General features: G+C 38.7%; 1 protein-coding gene and 3 long non-coding RNA genes across 4 annotated transcripts in view; all 4 read right to left on the bottom strand.

The window, feature by feature from the left end:
• Positions 1-10,523, bottom strand: part of LOC124861406 (NACHT, LRR and PYD domains-containing protein 4-like) — a 328,592-nt gene that overhangs the window by 125,792 nt on the left and 192,277 nt on the right. The gene's annotated exons all lie outside the window — the stretch shown is intronic.
• LOC124861536 lies at positions 5,648-6,611 on the bottom strand. Its single transcript, XR_007036658.1, has 3 exons — positions 6,413-6,611; positions 6,153-6,205; positions 5,648-6,045 (listed from the first exon to the last, which is right to left on the bottom strand). It is a non-coding gene; the product is annotated as an uncharacterized LOC124861536 (long non-coding RNA).
• Positions 6,862-7,415, bottom strand: LOC124861528. The gene is made up of 3 exons (XR_007036650.1): positions 7,321-7,415; positions 7,078-7,234; positions 6,862-6,989 (listed from the first exon to the last, which is right to left on the bottom strand). It is a non-coding gene; the product is annotated as an uncharacterized LOC124861528 (long non-coding RNA).
• Positions 7,788-9,156, bottom strand: LOC124861527. The gene is made up of 3 exons (XR_007036649.1): positions 8,980-9,156; positions 8,074-8,694; positions 7,788-7,828 (listed from the first exon to the last, which is right to left on the bottom strand). It is a non-coding gene; the product is annotated as an uncharacterized LOC124861527 (long non-coding RNA).

Here is a 10,523-nt window from a genome sequence, read left to right as displayed (position 1 = left end):
TGGGGCATGGGCCTCCGGGTAATATTATTTCATGTGAAGCAAAATCAAAGGCAGGATAAAAAAAGACTTGATCCAACATTACCAATATGTTCCTCACAAAGATGGCAAAAACTGCTAGCTTGCATGCTACAGCTAATTGTTGTCTCTGCTGCCCGCATGCAGACATTGTGTAGTCAGTCAGATCACCTTGAAGGAAAATTCTGCAACTCTTCCTGCATAAAAAGCGCTATTAAAATGACAGCATAATGAGCAGGGTTCCACAACCTAAAAATGAGTGGTGAGAGAGAGATACATGTGTACACACAGACACACACACACACCCTTTTCAGACAAAGTGAGGGATATTCGGCTTTCAGGTGAAATTTCAGGATGAACCTAAAATGCACTATAACCTTTACAGGTGAACTTAACAATGTTTCAATGTTTCAGTACTTTTTGCACAGCCTGCTGTTCTCTAACAAGAAACTTAACGGCAAAATTCACAGCAGGTGTTTCATCCATGAATCGACTGATACATTTCCTGGTTCATTTAGAATTGGGATTAAACAGTCCTCTTCATCATGCTGTTTACATGTTGACATCACAGCAATTGATCTAACAATTAATCAACAGTAACTTGCCATTGGGAGGCTTCAAACAGGATGTTCTCCAACAGAAGGGGCCACTGAGCTCAGAGTGTCATCAGCAGGTTGCTACAGAAATACAGAGAGACTGGAAGAGTCACAGAAGGACGTACAAGTGGACGTTCTTTGGCCACATCCTACACTGATGACCACTTCATTGTGAACAGTGTCCCAGTGGAACTGGATGATGAATGCCACTCAACTCCAGGCACATTTAAGGGAGTTGAGAGGCACACAAGTATCACATCAGACCATTTGAAACCGTTTACATCAGCGTGGTCTCTATACTTGATGAGCTGCAGGGTACCTGACCACACCACCAGGCACAAGCATCATCGTCTTGCATGGGCCAGAGAGCCTTTACACTGGACGAGGGACCAGTGGGCCTCAGTACTGTTCTCTGATGAAAGTTGATTCATGTTGAGCAGAAATGATGGACGCCATCGATGTAGGAGTCGTCAAGGAGAGCCCTATACATCAGCCACTGTTGTCACCAGACAAGACTATGGTCAGTATGAACAACCCTATACTTTGTGAATGGTACAGTGACAAGCCCGTGCTGCCTGAATAATATCATTAATCTAGTCATTATGCCCCATGGATTAATATGCTTCAGCTTATCAAGGTTACATCATTAGAGAATGGCTGCTGGAGATTGGAGTACTATAAATAGAGTGGCCTGCACTCTCTCTAGACCTTAATCCCATTGAAAAACTATGGAATCAGCTGATTCGCTGTCTAAAAGCTCGTAACTGTGTACACCAGAACCTGAGTGACCTCAGGGCCACCCTTCAAGGAGAGTGGGATGCCATGCCTCAGCAGACAATAGGTCAACTTGTGAACAGCATGAGACGTTGTTGTAAAGCTGTAATTGATGCTCAAGGTCACATGACACGTTGAGACGTTGACATTTTTTATTGTAGTCTACACAATCTTCAGTAAATTGTTTGAGATGAGGAATTCACCATTGCATGCTTCTGCTTAAATGCCCTACATTCATGATAGGATATGACTGTAGTGTGAATGTTTTACGTTTTCCATTAATCTCACCTGGAAGCCAAATATCCCTAACCTTTTGTGAATACTGTATAGAGGAAGTTCTTTCAAGACTCTTTGGAAAACCATTTCTGATGACTTCCTCATGAAGCTCATTGGGAGAAGGCCAAGAGTGCAAAGCAGTAATCAAAGCAAACAGAGGCAATGACAAATCTAAAATCTAATGTAAAAGATGTTTAGAGTTATTTTCCACTTTTTGTATGCTACATAATTCCATATATGTATGTATTCCATATATATATATATATATATATATATATATATATACATACATACAGGGGTTGGATAATGAAACTGACAGAATCAGAATCAGAATCAGAATCAGAATCAGAAAAGCTTTATTGCCAAGTACGTTTTTGGACATACAAGGAATTTGTTTTGGCGTAGTCGGTGCAATACAGTACAAATTAAACAGTACAAACATATCTACAATATAATATAAATATAAGTGCACAGTTTTAAGTGAGTGAGAGTAAATATAGAGCAGTAAGTATAGAGCACCTGGTTTTAGACCACAATAATTTATTAGTATGGTGTAGGGCCTCCTTTTGCGGCCAATACAGCCAGGTCACTACGTGATACTGGTGCAGGAAAACGTTTCCTGACTCGCTCCTCCAAAACACCCCAAAGTGGCTCAATAATATTTAGATCTGGTGACTGTGCATGGGAGATGTTCAACTTCACTTTCATGTTCATCAAACCAATCTTTCACCAGTCTTGCTGTGTGTATTGGTGCATTGTCATCCTGATACATGCCACCGCCTTCAGGATACAATGTTTGAACCATTGGATGCACATGGTCCTCAAGAATGGTTCAGTAGTCCTTGGCAGTGACATCTAGTACAATTCAGTTCAATTCAGTTTTATTTATATAGCACCAATTCACAACAAATGTTGTCTCAAGGCACTTCACAAAAGTCAGGTAGATACATTCCAATTAATCCTAATCATTGAACAGTGCAGTCAGATTCAGTTATTTATTCAAATTGGATAAAAAGTTTTTCTGTCTAAGGAAACCCAGCAGATTGCATCCAGTCAGTGACTTGCAGCATTCACTCCTCCCAGATGAGCATGTAGAGACAGTGGACAGTCACTGGCGTTGACGTTGCAGCAATCCCTCATACTAAGCATGCATGTAGCGACAGTGGAGAGGAAAAACTCCCTTTTAACAGGAAGAAACCTCCAGCAGAACCAGGCTCAGTGTGAGCAGCCATCTGCCACGACCAACTGGGGGTTTGAGAGAACAGAGCAGAGACACAAAAAAAAAACACAGAAGCACTGATCCAGGAGTACTTTCTATGGGAAGGAAAAGTAAATGTTAATGGATGTAGCTCCTTTAGTCGTTTCACTTAGAAAGAAAGAACAGATAAACTCTGAGTCAGTTTTCGAGGTTAGAGTCTGAAAGAGAGGACATATAATTAGTTACAGTAAAAGCTCAGTCAATCGCCATGTCTAGGAAGGAGAAAGGGTTAAACACTGAAAGACAGGGCTATGTGGATCATCGGTAGAGGGTGAGCACCAAGTCGTTGCCAGTAGAAGCTCAGACAATGCCCCTCTCCAGAAAGTCGTCACAGGTAGACACAGAGTCAGGCCAGGTGTAGCTTCTAGGAAGAGATTAGAAAGAGAACAAAGTTAAAAGCTGAAATAACAGCAAATAATGCAAAATTGGAGAGTAGTGTGAGAATGTAGCGAAGAGGGTGAAAGTGGTAATTATGTCCTCCAGCAGCCTAAGCCTATAGCAGCATAACTACACAGAAAGTTTCAGTTCAGATTATTTAGTTAAACGGTGCTTATTTACAACAATGTCGTCTCAAGGAACCTCACAAAGGGTCCCACTGATGGTCATTGTTATACTAAAAACCACAAGGATTGGGATACCTCTCTCTGTCAGACTGATTATAACCATTGGAAAAGAGAAGGGGTCACACAGGTAGCAGAAACAACTATCATGGTGTTAACTGCTTAACACTTTCAAAAGTGTTAAGCAGTTAACACCATGATAAGAGTTGAAACAACTTTCTCAACAGTTGAAATTTAACACACATCAGAGCTGATTTGACCTAACACTAGTGTGTAGTGTCAAATGTTAACACCATCAATGTGTTCATTTAACACTGAATAAGGTTCAAAATTTATTAACTCAACAGAAAGCGTTAAATATAGCTTAACATAGAAAACTGAATTATTTTAAAAACCATACTGGTAGTCAATTAATAATCCTATTACTAATCCCAAAATTCACTTCCAAAAACAAAAGATGCCGCTTGAATTTACAAAGAAAACCACACAAGTTGCAGTTTGAATCCAGCTGTATTTCAAACAAGCAAATCACAGAACAGCTCTGGCTTTGCAAAAACTACAACAGAAGTCATACAATACAGCAATGTGGTACAATGTATGTTTTCTCTCACATCTCATTAGAAAAGTGCTTCTCATAGGGTCTGTAATAAACCAAGTCCTTAACTGGAAAAACAGAAAACCAATCTGCTCTCTCATTGATACAGTATGCATTGAAATGATCATCAAAATAAAGAGTGTCCACTCTGCAGGTCAAACTGACTGCTTGCTCATCATGTACAATGATGTTGGAGACTTTTCTGAAAACAGGAATTTCTGGTTTTGTTCCAGTACAAACAAACATGCCAATCTGATATTCTGCTCCATAGTTTTTCACCCAATTAGTGGTTGACACGTCACAGTATGTGCTTACATTAAAAGCGTAACTTAAAACCTCACCTCCATCCAAGCTATTAATCATTTCTGTCTTCACTGGACCACACTCAAATCTCTGAAAATCAAACTTCTCCCAGTGGTAAGCTAGCTGTCTCTGGTGTTGCTTAACCGATGCTTTTGTGATATTTTTTACATTTTTCACTGATCTTTTAAAAAAATGATGTTTTGCCTCAAATCTCATGCACCATACATGAAGGAGTGGACCTATTTTTCTTATACAACGTGGATCATGTAGCATGAAATGATGCTTTGGAATCAATCTTTTCTGTGAAAACAAAGATCTAAATAGCTTGTGGTGGTCCTTGATCAAGTGCTTCAAATAGTAAGTCATCCCATTAGTTACAATGGGTGAAAAGACAATATTCACAATCTGAATCAAGAGGAGCAGCAGATTCCAGTAAGTTATTTCTTTCCAATAAATGGCCAAAAATAAGAGGAGCATTTCTCACAAGACACCAGGACTGAATTGCATTTAGTCCAAGATCCTTGCTAGCCTCATCCATTTTCAACCCACTTGGACGATTTTTTCTCTCAATATAACCATAGTTGAAACTTTGAATCCTCTGTGACAACGACTCCAAAGAAAGATACTTCTGATTAACAAGGTACTGAAAGACAAGTTTGAGTTCGTACTGTACGACACCTTCAAGTAAATCGTGCATTATGTCCACTGCATAGTTGTCAGAGGTGTGGAAAAAATGCAACATATTGAGTAAGCAAGTTTTTTTGACACCAAATGTTGAAACCAACATAGGATTTTCCTGTAGAGCTGCACAATGTTCTGCATGGATTTCTTTTGGACGGAAAATCATCCCAGGGTCATCTTCAGTAAAGACGGACTGTGACTCATCCTTACTTGTCAAACAAAATCTACAGAAATATGTAGCACTGAAGGACTCAACAAAACCAAAGAGTCCATGTAAACCCAGGTTGTCACCTGTTACTTGTAGAACAGAACCAAGCAATGGTGAGTCTGAGAAAGGCTCCTCAATTCCTTGAGTTTCAACAACTTTAAGATCATCAACAAGAGGCTTTAGGATGTCATCAAAGTCATACGTTTTCAGGTCTTGTGAGTGAAAAAGAGCCACAACATGTATATTCATCATCACATAATTGTATTTTGGGGGAAGGTTCCTCAAAATAAAGTAAATGCAACCAAGTTTGTGGAAAACAAAATGTTACTTTTGAAGTATGAACCATCACATATGTCTTTATAAATGCCTTCTTCATGAAGATTGCCTTTGAAAAAACTTTCCCATAATTCAGCATTCCTGAACATAGACTTAAGAGTTCCTAGTATGGATGTAAACACACATTTATCTGTTCCAGGGACCTGACTGGAAAGTCCTGTTGTTTGATCTCTGCCAACATCAAACCGCACCCCAAGAACAAACTCAACAGGTTCAACAATTTCACACTTTTCCCCAAAGAACTTCTGTCTTTTGACTCTAGTGTTCAAGGTTGAAAAAGGATCAAAACCTTTTTCCATTTTCTTTTCCAAATCTGTGCCTTGAATTTCTGAAGTACAGCCAAGAATTGCCTCTCTTACTTCCCTATGAATGTCATGAACAAGTTCCTCCATGGAAGCAACCATTGCTTGGACTGTGCTCTCAGCAACACCAGATGCTTGCAACTGTGCAACAACAGAGGCTCACATGTTGAAAATATGATTGTTGTCAGTAGAGGGCTGAGTATTTACAAAGGAGTTTGTTCTGACTGCCTGTGAAGTTGAGGGCTCACCAACTTCATTCTGAGTCTCCACATTGTCAGCAGCATCAGTCAAAGCAGCATCTCTATGAAAACGAACAAGATGCTTTTTAAAACCTGAATATGTGCAAAACGATAAACAACATCCCAACTGTCCACATTTTAAACACAATGTCTTTCCGGGATATAGACCATGGTGGAATCTTAAATGCTGACAAAGCAATGCAGAACGTTTGTGGTTTGCTTTACAGACATAACAAAGAAACATATTTGCATCCAAGGATATTTACCACCTCAAGCGTCGTGCAAAAATCTTGCTCTTAGCTCCCTGACTCTGGGACTTTCCTTGGCTCACATCAATGTTAAAAACAGTGGTTTGGATGAACGTATAGAAGTTGTAGAGGGATTCATGGTAGTTGATACTGAAGATGAAGTGGGCCTTGAAGAGCTCATCGAAAGCTGCCAAGGAGGTCTGTGCCTTGTGATCAATGATGATGTATCTTTGGATGCTGCTCTTGTTTTCACCAACACACAGGAGGAAGGGCTGTCCTGGTTCCACACCAGCGAGGAAGGTTTCAACACTGGCTCTCATCATTGACAAAATGTTAAGAAGAGAAATGAGAAAAATCATGAAATATAGCACGGCTACATTCAAATAGCTAACAAAGCCAATAAGAAAGTGCTTCGACACAAGAAGTAGGATCATCACAATAACTGCATAAGTACAGTACAATTTGCATACCTGGAGATATCTCACAACATGGTCCACAGCTTGACATGAGCTGATGTTTGACCTCTTCTTGTGGCCTTTGGAGGTTGGTGGAAGCAAGTGAAGCAACAGTAGAAAGGTTGACAGGTCACTGGCCCAGCCTGGAGGAAAACAGGACAAATAGACACATTCACATAATACATAACTGATATTTTCAAGAGAACAGTAAGCCAAATGAACCAGACTCACCTGTGTCGTGCTGCGCAGACAGGAGCTCTTCAATGTGCTCATTAGAAGTCAGTTTTCTGCACTCTGTCAGGATCCTAGGTTGGAAAAAAGTCCATCATTTAGCCAAAGATCTGCCCGACACCTCCTCTCGAAACATCATGGTGAAGTCTTGGTCCATCTACAGGAGAATACACATTTTTATACTATTTCAAGTTAAAAGTGTGTACTTTCAGTGACAATTCACTTCATAATAAGTTGTCTTACCAAGCCAGCGATGTTAAGGAATCGTGGGAAGACATCCAAGACTGTTGAAGAGCACTGCTGATCTTGAACCAGTGTTTGACGATACTGAAACGTGGCCCTCATCTTCTCTTTGACTGCCGATTCATCAGATGAATGTTTCAAAAAGGATATCACTTCACAACACTCCTCACCAAGCAGCTGCTTCATCTCTCTTTCTCTTTGGACTATCTTGATGGGCGGTGCTGGTGGAGGATCTCCGGGTCTGAGCTGCAGAGTTGCACTGAACAGTTTTTATTCTCCAGGCCAAGTAGCCAGATCCACTCTGTTGCTCATAGAAGTGCTCCTGTAATAGTAAAAATATGACACTGTAGAGCAAGTTCAAAACGTATTCCTACTGCAGAAACTGACATCAAAGATTTTCATGTAAAAATGTACATATCCATTGTCTGAGTCTGGATCTCTGAGGCTGGGAAATAGAGAGATGAGGCCCAAAGCATATTTAGTTGTCATGGAGACTGGTGGGATCATCCTGAAAGATAAACATCACATTACTACAACTATTCTATCAGCATTGAAAAGAGACTAATTCTACTGTTATTTGCTTCAATGAGTTTTAGTCTCTCTGAAATTGTTAGTTTTCATGTCATGTTTTAGCCATTTGATGTTTATTTCCATCATAGGATATATTAAAGAAATTGATTTACTGATCTGCAACGTCCTAAAATGAATGTGCTCTTTTAAAACATTTTAAAAGTATGAATATTGACATCTTACCCATTCATTTCAACCATGTTGGCCACAAGAAGGTTGACCAAACGTCTTCTTGTTCTCATTTTATCATATTCATCCAAAATAACCTGTCCACCTGGTTTAGCCTGGAGAACATTTCTCAACATCTACAAGATGAAGCGTCACAAAGTCTGAATTTTCATCAATCTTGATCAAATTCAACAAACCAGCCACGGTTTAACAGCTAAATATCTTTGTGCATGATGTTTTACATCATTTGTTAGAAAAGCTGCACACCTCTTTTGCCACTTCCCGTTCAGCATGTGTTCTCGTCCCTCCGTTTGTGTGAACAATCACTGCGGCATCAGATGAATCAGAGGACGCTAGCAAGGAGTCTCCAGAAATGGCCACAGATGAGTTGCCTGACATGGTTGACTCCAACGAAGCAGATGATAAATCATGTTGAAGCACAACTGGAAACAGTTGAAAACATTTATACACAAAGTGGAAAAAAAAGAATTAGTTCCAAATACTTATTTCTAATCTAGTCTTTCCCCAACAAGGCTGTACCTGACCTGTTGACCTTTCAGTTGTCACCCGAACAGTAAGGCTCCCTGCTTGCAAAAAATCCTCAAACATCTGCATCGACTTCTGTCCCTGATTCATCTGTCAAGTGGAGCTCAGTCTCAAGTGGAAGATCTAGCTTCTCAATGATTGATAAAAACATTATATTAAGAGCAATGGAAAAACTTACAATAAAAATATTACCAGAAATGTTTCAACATTTGAAGTCAACTTATAATAGTACTTCTGTAATGTTTTTCACAGGCTATTATAATTAGCTACCATAAACACAACTGCATAAGACATTTATCAGATCAATTCAACAGGTGTTATAGCAAGTAGTCCATTCACACAAACATTGTGGACGACATGAAAACTGATGCCAACCTTTCTGAAGAAATGTGTTGAAGTCATAACCATCTTCAGTCTCAGCCACTTTGACATACTTCTGCATTTCTCCAAATCTCACCTTCACCAACATGATGAACTCATGAAGAAGAAAGAAAAGGAAGCCACAATGTGCCATTATTTACAGGATGTTCACCATGGATGTGTAGAGACACAAACATTTTTGCTTTGCTTTCCTCGCATGAGATCAAGTGAAAAAAAAACGACCTTGTCACGATGTCAGCTCCAGACTTCATGAGACTGCGGTCCCGCTCTTCAACAAACACGTTACAGATACGTCACAGATACGTTGGACTTCTGGGAGCGACTCTGTCAGGCGTTGATTTTAAATTCAACACCTGATTGAGTTGCTTCAATTTAACTCCCCGGAATAACAGCAACTCTTTGGAGAAACTAACACTCATATCGTTGAGCTAGACTAAACAAGTGTTGAATTAACTCCGTATTTTTAACAGACAACAACAACACTTCTGATTTTGCTGTGTGATATTGTGGTTATAATGAAGACAGTTTTAACCATCAGCTGCTGTGTTAAAAACATCTCTGTATTAACCGGATGTTTCTGTTCAGACTGAATAAAACCCTGCAGTCATCTACATATTTTACACATTATGTTATTAGAGATGGAGATTAATTATTCACAGAGACCACACATGCATTGGGACAGGTATATAGAAATGGTAATAATTTATATTTCTTTAGATAAAAATGAAGCAAAAAAAAAACTTTTAAATTTACCTCAGTAACAATCATCCAAGAAAGATTAATCTTTGTCAGTTTTGAGAATCAAGACCTGTGAAAACTGTTAACATTGTTAAAAATATATATTTTTTATGATAAACAAATGCTGAGATCAGGGCTTTAAGCATGGTGAAAAAAAAAACAATTTACAAAAGTAATAAAAATCTGCAGTAGAGTTTTACATATATTATCAACTACACTAATCAAAAATTAAGATTAAACTTTTTGTCCTAAACTCGGTATTTACACCGCCCTCCTGTGGTCGCAGACTGTAATTACACATTACAATCTTTTAAATTAGTTTAATAATGAATTAGATTGATGAAATTGATGAAACTGTTACAGTGGCATAAAAGTAATTAAAAAATAAACAGAATAAAATGATTGATAAGAAAATGAAAGGAAAGTTGGACTGAAAACTTAACCAATAATGTTTAGATAACACATTCAAAGGAAACTCTATTCAAATAAGTTTAATCTTGATTTGAAGCAACTCAGGGTTTCAATGTTTATACAGTTTTCTGGGAGTTTAATTTAAATTTAAGATTTAAAGAATTGGCAATTTACTTTTAAAAAGTGCAAAGAATAATCTTCATGGTTTAATTGTCGTGTTACCATAGTTACAATCTGAGTTTAATCCTTTCTTTGTGTTTGAGCTCAGTTTGGTCACACATTCACTTAGCAAATAATAACCAATCATCCATGATACCTTTTAACATCTGCCAATTAAACTTGGGCCCCTCTCCCAGATTCCAGCACATCTGTATTAAGAAGCTATTTGT

This window comes from Girardinichthys multiradiatus, chromosome 24 (genome assembly GCF_021462225.1).
Source record: "Girardinichthys multiradiatus isolate DD_20200921_A chromosome 24, DD_fGirMul_XY1, whole genome shotgun sequence".
Taxonomy (NCBI): Eukaryota; Metazoa; Chordata; class Actinopteri; order Cyprinodontiformes; family Goodeidae; genus Girardinichthys; species Girardinichthys multiradiatus.
This window is presented reverse-complemented; position numbering and strand designations above follow the sequence as displayed.